Here is a 14148-nt window from a genome sequence, read left to right on the forward strand (position 1 = left end):
AAGCGCGCGCTGCATATAGCGCTCAGCATACCCTGAGCGTTTTTAATTAATAGTTCAATAATTATTGCGCTAATCGTAAAATGATACAGGACTTTTATGTTCAGTTTGACCTGCTCTATCTGCCCTAGACAGTTGGAGCGATTATTACCGGACATCTTGTAGATATGTATAATATTGTTTGCTAAACGTTTTTAATTAATATTTTAATAATTATTGCGAAAATCGTAAAATGACTTATACTTTTTTGTTTAGTTCACTGTACTCTACCCACTTACGAGCGTTGGCTCATTAGTTATGAGACACCCTATATATATATTGTGACGTGACGTTTTTCTTTTGTCCGTCACAAGGGCCAAAAGGCCCGATCGGGAAGGGTTTTCGCGGGGCCTGCGCCCTCGAATTACAGAGAGAGCGCCCTGCGAAATTCACTTTTTATTTGCGCGCGTTATTTGCGAGTTTGGCGGCAGCAATCTCTAGTTCGACAGCTACACAGATCCGAGGAACCCTGGTTATGACGGCGAGCGGAGGTCAAGGAATGCGAAGAAATCACGCCCGGTAAGGATCGTACATTTTTATTTGATAATTCATAAATCGGCGGAAACATCGGCTGCCGTTAAAAGGTTCACAGATCCGCAGGATCGTACCGAGGGCGAAGGACCGGAAAGAAACGGTCAAGGGGATGGCCACTCCCGACGTATTAAGCATCGGAGCCCCGACCATGGAGCTGAAAGGTCTGACTCGACCATGGGGTCCGGGGAAACCAAGGGCACCGGACCGAGCCGGCCGGAAGCTGCCGACAAGCCGCACCGGGAAGTTGCCTTGCGGGAACCGAAGGATCAAAGATCGATAATCTGAATCGAACCGGCCGCGATAAGAAACGGCCGTGATTGGCCCTAAGGGCCACGATAGCACCACAGGTGGCCTAATTGCGTATGATGTCGCCGGCGTGTCTCCCGCAAGCCTCACGCTCGTCACTGTTCGGCGAGCGATCGAGGACGACAGGCCTATCGACCCGACGAAAGAGGATCCCGTGCGAGACCGGACGACGAAGAAGGAAAAGGATTGTAAGGCCGCCAAACCGGTAACTCACGCGATTCGGACGAGCGTGACCTGTCATAATTATCGTAATTTTAGTTGTCGCGATTCACGGGGAGATTATATTCTGCTGTCGCGTATTTGTTGCCGTTTCATTGTTGGAATTTGTGAGGGGCCGCATTTCATCCGAGTCGTAAAAGAGCATAACGTTTCTCTCTGTAACCGCCGCCGATAGTCATTATTGTATTGCCGTGTTAAGTATCGTTTAGTTGTCGAGATTTGTCGTACCGCGTGTTAAATTGTATCCGTCGGGAAGCGAGCTCGTGTACTGCATGTCGCGTGTGATTTTAATATCACATGCCGTGGCTGAGGATAGTCATTTTGAGCCAACTATGTGAACAAAATTCTTTAGATATTTTTTAAGTATGAGTCTCATCAAAATAAATTTTATGTAAATTTAAATAAATTAAAAATTATGAATAATTTTCGATTTATTGTTTGCCTTTTGATAATTTCCACTTTTCATTCAATATTGGCCATTAACGTCATCGATCTATGTAATCGAGTCATTTAATTATTTTACTGTTAAACATGTTTTTTTAATGTCTGCTATTTTATCAATCTTTATGTTCCTGATATGTTTTTCATGTCTCCCTCTCCCTCTCCCTCTCTCTTTCTCCCTCCCTCCCTCCCTCCCTCCCTCTCTCTCTCTCTCTCTCTCTCTCTCACGCCTTTTATCATTTGATCATAATTGACTCATCAATTGATAAAAAAGAACAATATTCAAATGAAATAAATAAAAAAGTTTGAGTATTAGGTATGCAGCTGCCGCGCCGCTTGAGCCGGCACTGTTAGCGCACATACCGGCTCACAGGATTCGTTGACTTAACTGTTAAATAACTCTGTAAATAATGATCGGAGAAAAAAATGACACAGAAACTTTCGTCTCAGAATTTTATTCTCCTTCATCTCCTGAAAGGTCGGTTATGAGTTCTGGGACACCCTGTATATCTTGAATTTATTTTTGCACATTTTTCAATTTGCTGTCTTTCGGTGTAATATATGTTAGTTTTTCTTTGTCTATCCCGATTAGTTTATTATTGATCTCCGTTTCCGTTCATATATTATTATAATCAAGTGCAGGGAGAGCGATTACACTGAAGATTTCGTAGTTTGGATATGTGATTAGGAGAAAGCATAGAATCGTAAAAATATTATTTTTACTGTAAAAAGCGCTTATTTGTGTTTCTCTATAGTTAGCCAGTCCTCAGTGCTAACTTTAAATGGAAAATATAATCCTTGTGGTAGTTGTTGCATGGCTTCTTTTAGCTGCGTGACAATGTTATCTACCGGCATTAATTTTGGATGCATTGCTCCGCTTCGAATATATGTTAAATATTCTATCGTGTTTTCTACATCACATATCAAATTTGTGATGACTGCGGTTATTATTATAAAATGTTCGTTTATTTCGTCGCACTCGAAAAACTTTGTTATTTCTTTTTGCAAGAGTCTTGCGTTTTGCGTTTTCGAGCGGTGCCTTATTTTTTCGTGACAATTTATTTTTCTGACATTGTTCACATTTTGCTATATACGCTTCTACGTCTTTAGTCATTCCTGGCCAACTATGATTTAGTTTAATCCTTTTTATCGTTCGTATCTACTCCTTCATGTCCTCCTATAGGGACATCATGATATTCATACAGTAGTTGCTTTTTTTCTTCTTCCGTGTACGATTTTACGTCGTCTTTACTGACTTCATCTTCTTCTTTTTCTATAGTGAAAATTTCGTGTTCCTCTTCTTTCTTGGCCGCTTCTTGAGTTACGTTGCGACTCAGGGCATCGGCATTTGAGTTCGCACGTTCGGCTTTATGAATAATTTTGTAATTGTATTCCTCAAGCTTTAGTCTCCATCGTATTAATCTTGAACCTGGATCGTTTATGTTAAATAGCCATATTAATGGTTTATGGTCGGTTACGATCTTAAATTTTGTGCCATATACGTAGGGTCTAAAATATTTTACGGCCCATACGATTGCTAATAATTCTTTTTCTGTTGTGTTGTAATTTTGTTTTGCCCGTGACAGAACTCTGCTGGCGTAAGCAATTGGTCGGTCATGGTCCACTTCGCCTTGTGAGAGCACGGCTCCGATCGCGTAATCGGATGTGTCAGTGGTCACAATGAACTCTTGAGTAAAATCTGGATATTTTAATACTGGTGCTGTCGTTAATTTTTCTTTTAGTATATCAAATACGTTTTGCTGCTCTATAGTCTGGAACTTTTCTGTCTTCTTAGTTAATTTAGTTAAAGGTTTGGCTATTTTCGAGAAGTCTTTAATGAACTTTCTATAATATCCAGCGAGACCTATGAATGATTGTACATTCTTTACTCTTTTCGGCGTTGGAAAATTCTTTACGGCCGTTAGTTTTGATGGATCTGGTGAGATCCCCTTCTCTGAAATTATATGCCCTAGATAAATTACTTCTTTTCGTAAGAATTCGCATTTATCTGGCTGTAGTTTTAGGTTATTCTCTCGGAGTCTCTTCAGTACTTCCTTGAGTCGCTTATTGTGGTCCTCCAGGCTTGTTCCGTATATAACAATGTCATCCTGGTAGACTAGACATTTAAATCCTTGCAATCCTGTCAGGACGGAATTCATTAGTCGCTGAAAGGTTGCTGGCGCATTTTTTAATCCAAAAGGCATTCGGTTAAACTCATAATGTCCGTAGGGTGTTGAAAATGCTGTCTTTTGTTTATTTTGCTCAGCCATCGGTATCTGGTGATACCCTGATGCCAAGTCCAGTGTGGTAAAGTATTTGGCGTTTCCTAGCTGATCTAATATGTCAGTTATATTGGGTAATGGAAACTATTGTTAAGTCGTTGAGCTTCCAAAAATCTACTACTATTCGAAATTTCGGTTTCCCGGATGCGTCTGCCTTTTTTCTGAAACCACTAATAAAGGTGCGTTCCATTGACTAGCGCTTGTTTGAATTATGTCATCTTCTAACATTTTTCTCACTTGTCTATCTACCTCTGTTTTATGTTTTTCCGTAAGACGATATGGTTTTACGTTAACCGGTGAAGAATCAGTTCGCGTCTTGATTTCGTGTTTTACTGTGGATGTACTTGTCAAGGGTTCTCCCTCCACATGGAATACGTCTGTGTATTGTTTGCATATATTTTCGAGAGTCTGTTTTTCTTCTATGTTTAAATGGTCTGTTCGCAGTAACTGTCAAATGTGTGAGGATCGCGGTGAACTAAGGTTCGAATTTCCTCGTGCTCGTATCGTATTGACTTCTGCTGTTTTATTATTTGCGATTTCTTCGAAAGTGACAATGGGTGTGCATATTTCAATTTCTTTTTCCGTGGTGTTAATAATGCTGATCGGGCATGTATGATTTTCAGCTTTTACCATACAATTTCCTATGTATACGCCTGGTGCGATTTCTTCAGATTACACGAGTCTGATTCTATTTCCTTCCATATTTGCGGTTATTATGGTTTCACTACGTGGTTTTAAAATAATTTTATTAAATGGGTAGAGTTTTACGGCAGAATCTTCTATTTTTAGTATTGCGCGTTGGTAGTCACAAGTCACGGAGTGTTCTCGTAGGAAATCAATCCCCAAAATTCCGTCGTGTTCGATCGGAACGTCGTCTTTCACGATATAGAAGGCATGCTTTATTTTGATTTTATCTAATATAATCGTAGCACACATTTTTCCTAATGTATGTATTTAGTGTCCTGTTACACCCGCAAGCGTAATTTGATTTTCGTATATAAGAATTTCATCTTTCAAATGTTTAAGTTTTATCAAGGAAATCGTTGATCCAGAATCGTAGAGCATTTTTACTCTATCGCGTTTTGCTTCGCGCATTAATAAGTTCGCTATTAATAGTTCGGTTGGTTTTTGTGAACGCGGTATTTTTTAAATGTGCTACACGATATGTCGATGCAGGTCGCGGCTGTTTGTTTCTGGTTTCTTCTTGTCCGTCGTCACTATCGCTATTTGTTGAGGCAGTGCTTTTCTTTCGCTGACGATGTGGATTCTTATTTTTGTGCGCACTTCCATCACGTGTTTTGTTATTATTTTCTTTTATTTTACTAGTCGTCGTTCTTGGTCGTCCCTTTAGGCTCCAGCATTCATCTCGGTTGTGTTCGGATTTTTTGCAGTAATTACAGTATTTACTTATCGCAGTTACTCGTGTAGTTTTATCCGACTTGGGAACTACATGTTTACTACTTCGACAATCGCGCTCGAAGTGTTCATTTTTACTGCATTTGAAACATTGCGGACTCGAATTCTGATTTTGTCGCAAATACCTTGCTTCAGTCTTATTTTTATTAAATAAGTTGTAATTTTTTCCCGTAGGTTCGATGAGTTTTTCTTCCGAATTCGCCCCGTTTATTGCCTCCTGTAGTGTTGTGTAGCGTTGAGCTCGAACTAATAGTTTGATAGTCGCGTAGTCCTGTTTCAAAATTTATTAGAGCCTGCTTCTTTATTGTCCGTTGGATTGCACGTTTGAACATGGGCGAATGTTCTTCCCCTTCTATCATTGATTCATATAGTTTCATAGCAAGTTGATCTACGCGTTGCCCGAAAGCGTGAGGGGTCTCGTTCGTTTTCTGTTTCAGTGAGTTAAATTCTATTTATAAATGTGTAGTGCTCTGTTTTGGTTAGTAACAGTCTTCGAATTGTTGTTTTAATTCATCGTACGACTGTATATCCCGTGTTTCAAAGTCTTGCCTAGCCTGTTCATTGTGTAGGTGTATGAGTTTATAAAATCTTGCAAATTATTTCTCGAAATTCCATCAAATTCCGGAATTAGAGTTCGCGCTTCTTTTAATGATACTGTTACGTCGTTTCGACTGCACGATTCCTTCCTTCAACGGAACTTTAACACTAACTGTCTACACTACGACACTTACTAGGGCATACTGTCTCGACGACTCTCGCGGAGTCGTGGTAACAACTGAGAGCGCGATAACAATTCGTTATCATAAAAAACGGAAAAGGGCAGTACGACTCTAATCTATTGGGAAATGATAATGCACTTAATATCTAAGTCTAAATCCTCTCACAAAATCATGAAACAAATCCTTTTCCATATGATTTTTAAATGCACCGGAAGCACCTAAAAAACAGGAAACGGGTTCCTGACAACGTTAGAAGAGTTTCTAACCGATAGAACAATCAGCAGAGAACATAGAAAATAATATGACTCAGAACCACATGAGCGATAATCTTGCTCCAAAAACTATATAAAAGAGAGGTTTTGGAAGAAAACGAACACAAACTCTTTCACCAGTCTACCTTAACCCGTCATTCTGTGAAGTGAACGATAAAAGTTTATTAGTGAACCACCAGGACCGCCGAATCCATGGCAACACTCCGACGGCAATTGGATCACGGAGGATTTTCCAGGCTCGCAAACGAAACCGACGCCAGTTCGTTTAAACCCTGATCGTTCAATAGTAAGTCCACTTCCGTATTATTTACTCTTCCTCTTGTTCCGTTCCGATTCTTTTTCTCCCCTATCTTTCCCTCATTTACTTATTATTTTATGTATTTAAATTTGCATAGTGCCTAAACCAATAATTCGCCGGTCGTTACGCCTTAAGGGGCGGAAATACTTAAACCGTTGGAAGTAGTCAGTACTGCCCAGGCGTCGGTCCCCCCGACAAACTATTAAAAAAGACGAATAAATCGGAACCCTTGCGCCCGCGAACACGCAAAATTCCCCGTCGAACACCTTCTCCTTCGCAACCTCCATCACTCCAACGTTTTCCATCATTAACGTCCATATCCTCAGAAGACCTCTGGAATATCATCACGGAAGTGTTCGAAGACTTTCACCTTCCGACTCTTAAAGAATCTCCAATGTCTCTTTCGCCTATACACACACTTACACACTTCTTTATTTTGCATTTCATTTTTTTATTTTAATAAGATCATTGTAAACTTCCAATCAGAATTAAAATTTAATAATAGAGTCTCTCTCCCTTCTCCATTCTGATTGACGTCCTCCGCACTAATGTAACACTCGATTAAAATACTCATACACACACACGCACACAACCACACGTACTCATGCGAACATAAAATAGAGAATGATTGTAATTTAATAACAAATACATGTAAACACATTATATACACTATATACATTATATACACATATTTATAACCAACCTTGACAATAATTTTATGCAATATACTTTTTAAAACTATGAATAAATTTATGTAAAATTAAACTCAATTCTCTCAGTGACTTCTAACCCCTCAATCAGTTGAAAGATCGCACTAGGTCCCGCGTAATAAGGATTAATTTCCTTTACCAAAAAGGACCCTTCAACGAATGTCCAAAACAACAAGTAATAGCGATATTCATTATCGTTGACTTGTTTTTGGACCTGATAATTCGTTCGACTCGAAACCTACATCCTGACCCGCACGGTTTCGAGAGCTGACTATTACGCCTTTCCTTTTAACTCATCCTTCCCGAGTCTGGACGTAACAATACTGTGGAGCTATACTCTGTCGATGCCTGACATCGTACTCTGTCCGTCCGTATGTGAGGTCTAAGTTATTATCGCGAGGTATGTTTCGTGTTCGGTTTAATTCTTCGCGATTTATGTGCATATCTTGCACTTATTCCCGTAAATCTCTTATTTCCGTTTGCATTTTCCGAAAACTGTGTAAAAGTTCTATTAATACCTCATTAGCCCTATTATTGCCTATTGCCTGTTCCGCGTTTGCCTGTCGTGCAGTGGAATTTCCTCCTGCTTGTGCTCGCATACGCTCAATTTCTCTATCTATTTCTTCTGACGGTACATTCGGTTGTCGGGCCATGTTTGATTCTACAGCGGGCTCGAATATACTTTCGTCAAACGACAAAGGTGAATACGTCCTTCTAACGGAAACGCGGTCGACGGTATTACGGCCAGTGATTGGTCCGTTCACGTCGGGGTGATTATCGATAGCGTTGTCGGGTTCCTCGTCCAAATATTGGCCTTCTAAATTCCTTCGCACATTCTCGTGAATATCGCGGGTCGTTCCTTCGATTATCTGTTCGGGATTCGTGACCGAATTTATTCGCTAGTCGCGCCGGTATACTTAAAAACCGTGGTCGGTAAAAGGTTACGCGTTTCGCTGGTGCCGACATTCACGCTAGATTTTTATACTTAAATTCTGATAATCGGTTCACATTTGTTCGATGCGTTATAATAATATTGAATTTCGGACTTACAGTAATATTACGGCTCGCATTTTTCGCTCGTTCGTGGTCATGCTGACGCTGCAGATTCAACAGCTGCTACGGCGTGCGACGCTGCGTTGTCGATTGTGGAGTTGTCGTAGATCGTGGCGTTGACTGGCTTGCGTCCTTCTTCAGCTTCCTAGCTGTAGTCTTCTAGGATCTCGCCTGTCCTTGTCACACTGATGCTTTTTCCTGGATGCAGTTTTCCAGTATCCCACTTGTCTCGTCACACTGTGGTGATTTTCTCCCTAGGTGCAGTCTTCCAGCATTCCATCGCTACCACCAGTTGTTATGCTACTGCGGGAGCGACACGGGTTCGGGATTTGCCGAAAGGAACGGACCAGAGGAGTTCAATGACGTGGAATGATGTAGTCTGGTTTAACAGATATGAATCCTTTAATTCTATAATTCGTTTTTGCGTTACACGATTCTCTTCTTTCTCCACGCTCGGTTGTCGGATGCTCGATTTCTCGCGATGCACTTAGATTGCTTAATTCGTGACTGTCCGTTACTCTCAATAATTCTAACTCAATTTCGCGACTGCCCACGCGTCCAAGCGCAGGCGGGTTTTTATAGCGCTGCGTGCTTGCGCAAAATTCGTACGGGTTCTTTAACCCGCATCGGGTGCAAGCGTAGTGAGTCCAAAGATCGGAATTTTTTGCTTGCACCCTTTCGCAATTGTCGTCGTGGTGTTTCGGTTTTTGCAATCGAGTTCCGCGCGAGGATCGCTGCGTCATTGGTACGCGCGGTCAATACTCCAGTCGCGGTATGCGAAACTTCTTGCCTTATTTCGCAATCATTTGGTTCTTAATTACTAGCATATCAGTTATAGCTTATCGGACTATAACAAATATAATTTATTGCCTTGTATACTTTTTTTGTAATATCAAAGTATTATATATATTTTATTATATACATTTAGTTTTTAAATTTATGAAACATATATTTGACTCGTTTTCCATGCAATATAAATTTTTTTTTATAGAATAAAGCAAGATAAAATGTGCAATTATGTTAGTTTAATTGTCAAATTATTATATTGTAAAATAAAAAATTTTTATGATATAAAAATAATAGATGTATTATTGTCATGTATTTTGCAAAATTATAATAAAATATAGAAGAAATGTATACTAAAGTTATATATCAATACCTACCTACCCTAAAATATTTTTTTAATACGAAAATACATTTAAATATATAAATGCTACAAATAATAATTCTTAACGGTAACATTTTTTTGATATTTATAAGAAGTCAGATTTTAGTATTCTTTTAGTATTCTTTTAGATGTCATTTATGTGATGTCCTTTTCCTCTAAATTCGACGCATTAGAGGACTTATTGACATCACTATGTTATTAGTCAAACGCTACTATTAGAAGTCCAATTGGTAATTATTTACTATATAGGAGGCAGCTCCAATGACCTTGATCTTGACATATGTTGTCAAGGTCACTGTCCTAAGTAATATTCAAAAGGTTTTAGCCGTCGCTCGTTATTTCGAATATACGTTGCAAGACAAAGCAAAGTTTACATGGGTTTGCAACTTTCCACACGAAGCGAGGTAAAACGGGGTGGGTGTGGGAGGGGGGGCCGAAGGCCTCCCTTGCACCCCCCGTGTGTGTGTGTGTGTATAGACTGTATCCTTTCGTATTGTTGTTCACTAAGAGTATGGTCGTAAAGAGGAACATTTTAATCATTATTTAGCACAGTTTATATTTAAAAAGAGATTTGATTTTGAAAAACGATTAGATGTTTTTTTCGAAGTAATGGCTATTAAGTATCCTTAAAGTGAAAATGTAAATGAATAAATTAAATAAGTTAAATAAAATTATACAATATACAATATAAGATATTATATAAGTACTCCTACGAACGAATAATAATATCCTATTTGTCAAACTTTCTTTGTTAATAATTTTTTAAGAAATAACGAGCGACGGCTAAAACCTTTTGAATATTACTCAAGACAGTGACCTTGACAACATATGCCAAGATCAAGGTCATTAGAGCTGCCTCCCCTATAGTAAATAATTACCGTCCAACTCTTAAATATGAGTATTTCAAGAACTCTTTTTGATTACATTTTGCTCACTTGAGCACCCAGACAACATGCATATCTTAAAGACATATTAAAGACGTTCTCTTATGACGCCTTTAAGACTTGACCAAAAGACGTCTTTCTGAGTTCTTTAAGACATTCAATTGTAGACGTATTTTTTTAAACGTCTAAACATGTATTTTTTTTGACATCTTTAAAACTTCATCAAAAGACGTCTTTCTAACGTCTTTAAGACATTCTATTTAAGACGTATTTTTTTAAACGTCTTAAACATGTCTTTTCTTAACGTCTTTAAGACTTCATCAACCCAAGGAACACATAATCAAAATGACATTATTTTGATGTCATAATTATGTCATAACAGAAGAAGTCAACATTACTATTTTTGGTCGAAAAATTTGAGTTTCTTACCGTCAAGGAAATGTCATCCTACTAAGAATATGGGGATATCCAAAAATACAGCGGGTTCTTCCGTATGGCTCTTACAGACAGGATGTGGCGATAACGTTTGCCACGTGACAAAAAGCGATTCAAAAACCAGTTAACTTACAACTTTTCCATATGAACAAAAGATTTGATTGGCTATATATCCAGGTAGCAAAATGGCGTAAAATGTTTTAGTGACATCTTATTGACGTTAGATATGTCAATAAGATGTCATTAAAACGTCATTTTACGTCATTCTGCTACCTGGGTACCGTGTGTGTTGCCTTTTGCCACGCGGCCTTACCACGTCCTGTTTGCAAGAACTATTAATACATAAAAAGTAGAAAGGTTGAAAATATAACACATTTATCGGTATATATGTATTAAATTTTATATAATTATATAAATGTATGTATAAAATTAACATATATAAAATATAAACATATATACAGGATGTCTTAAAATGACCGTATCACCTCTCGGGTGCAGGTAGAGCGGGTTAAATGGAATAGAAAAGTCCTATACCATTTTGCGATTTTCGGAATATTTATTGAGAAATTAATTTACAAAGATCGACAAATCCGGCGCGAGTATCAGCCCGCTGCAAAAAAGATGGCAAGAAGGACGACCCACCGCTAGGCCGGTCCGTAAGCGTGCGCGGCGTAAATAGGCGCCATTGTCTCGCAGTTACCAGAGGCATAGACGAGAAGGGTTGATAAAATGGCTCTACAAATAATAATATCCGTTTTCTATCCCGTCTCCTTTTTTTCGTTGAAATATTAATCAAATAAAATATTCTGATAAATATTCTAATAGAAAATATAAAATTATTTAAATAGAAAATATAAAATATTATTATAAAATAGGCTATCAAATAATTATTATTGGCTATCATCTCCACACCACCTTGCGGTAGATAGCATGGCGTATTTTTTTAAAAGTGGTATCCCCAATAGGTCTAATCCACTATCACAATTTAATTCAATAACTGTTCGAAGTACTTTCCTTGTTGTTGTAAACAAAATTCGGCTCTTCGAACAATGTTGCGCGTTGCACGATACGTCACCTCTGGTGTGATGCTATCGAAAGCTGCGAGAATTGCTTCTCGTACTTCAGCTTCCGTAGTACCACGTCTGTGTTCGATTAAGTCTTTGATGTGACCCCAAAGAAAATAATCTAACACATTTAGGTCTGGCAATCGCGCCGGCCAAAAGATTGGACCACCTCGATCATCGGTCCGCATAATGCGTATTTAAATATTCGCGTGCTTGACGCGAAAAGTGAGCAGGAGCGCCGTCATGCTGGAGAATTATCTCTTGTCGCATGTGCAGAGAAATTTCTTCCAGGAGTCCTGGTAACTCATTTTGTAAAAAATGTGCATATATCGCTCCATTTAAGCGCGGCGGTAAAAAATAGGGACCGATCTGAAAATCGACGGAAGATAATAATTTGTTAATAAGTTGTCAAATAAAATTTCTTACCAGCTTACTAACAATAAATAAATCTACTTACGATTCGGTCCGCTATTATTCCTGTGCATACGTTAATCGCCCAGCGATATTGAAACGCGCACTCTCGTACGGTGTGCGGGTTTTCTTTGTGCCATAATGAATAATTACGGCTATTGAAGACACCATTTGGGGTAAAAGTTACTTCGTCCGTCCACAGTATACGGTCAGGGAATAAATTATTCCACCGACACTGCGCGAGAAATCCTGCGTATTCGTTTCGTTGATTATAATATTTATTAAAAATAACGCGAAAATATTAAATGAAAATAATAAAATTACCTTCGCAAAAATGGACGCGCTGTTCATAATCTTCCGGTAAAAGTTGTTGTACTCGCTGGTAATGGTATGGATGCAATCCATTTCGTTGTAGAACACGGTGCACCATGCATCTCGGGAAATGAAGCATTTCATCCGCACGGCGTACACTCCTACTCAAATGCTCGTAAAACTCTTTCCTCTTCATGAACATGATGTTGTATAACTCTACCAGCATTGTTATTTATTTCGATTGTTGTGCGTTTCGCATAACGCAGAGCGATAGCAAGAGAAGCCCAGTGTACGCGTTTCTTGAAATATAACGCAAGAAGTGTGAGAATGGAGTTTACTGCAGACACGGAAATAATTATCGCGTATGGAGCAGCCGGACGAAACGCTCGACTTTATGCGGAACAATTTCCCGAACGAGAATGACATCCAGCGTTTAGTACTATTTTACGCTGTGTACAACGCACCAGAGAAACTGGATTTGTCGGACTATCGATAAATCGAAGATATGCGGTAGAGTTTTACAACATCACGTTCATGAAGAGGAAAGGGTCCTACGAGCGTTTGAGGTAGAGATGGGCAAATGGTTCGCGAATCGTTCAAGTGAATTGGTTCACATCAGAGAGCGCTCGAAATCGGGTCTATAAAAAAAACCACGGTTCTTCGGTTCAGTAGTGCACTCTACCGGAATTTTCGGCAATTCGATTCTAGACTCCACAGAGAAGAGCTTCTGACATAATGTCCCTAGAATCTAGAATCACTACATGTGTCGAGAGATGACACGATAGCCAATCAAATTGCCACATTTTTATACATAATTTTCGCGCGCCAAAATTGATCTCGATCCAACTTTTTATTGGCTATCACGTCGCCTCTTGTCATACGTCGACGCGTCTTATGTGCATAAGGCCATATGCGGACCTGCCCTGAACTAAGGGGATTCCCTCTCATTTCTTATATCGTTCTCTTAAATCAGTTCAGTGACGGGATTCTCTAACGTCTTAGCGATGACTGTCGTTATCGTTAATTATATTTATCGATAGTTCATTGGTGTATACTTTTAGATCTAAAAGAACACACCAATCAACGATCAATAAATATAATTAACGATAACGACAATCATTGCTAATACGTTAGAGAATCCCGCCACAGAACTATTTAGAACAGTTTTCGCTCTCTTTTCTGGAATTTTATTTTATTTTGACTCGACAACTCATTAGTTTCATCCACCAAACAACCATTCTTCAACTGTTTTCGTTTGTTTTTTTACATCTAAATCAAGTATACAAGTAAGTATATATAAATGTAAGTATGCACTGGCAATTTTAGGTTAGCATTATAATTTGCACTATTATATCTGTGTATATTTTTCTAATATTTAGTATAAATTTTAAAATGTACTAGCTTTATGATAATATTAATCAATGATGTATTTTTTAATAAATTTTTTAGATTAAAATGTCTTTACCCCGAGACACTAGCAATATTTGGTATCATTTTGCTAAAACAGATGGAAAAGGACGATGTCGTTATTGTCAAATGACGATATCGATGCCTGGAGGATCATCTACTGGAAATTTCAAGAGGCATT

Source organism: Anoplolepis gracilipes, unplaced genomic scaffold (genome assembly GCF_047496725.1).
Source record: "Anoplolepis gracilipes unplaced genomic scaffold, ASM4749672v1 Contig19, whole genome shotgun sequence".
Classification (NCBI taxonomy): Eukaryota; Metazoa; Arthropoda; class Insecta; order Hymenoptera; family Formicidae; genus Anoplolepis; species Anoplolepis gracilipes.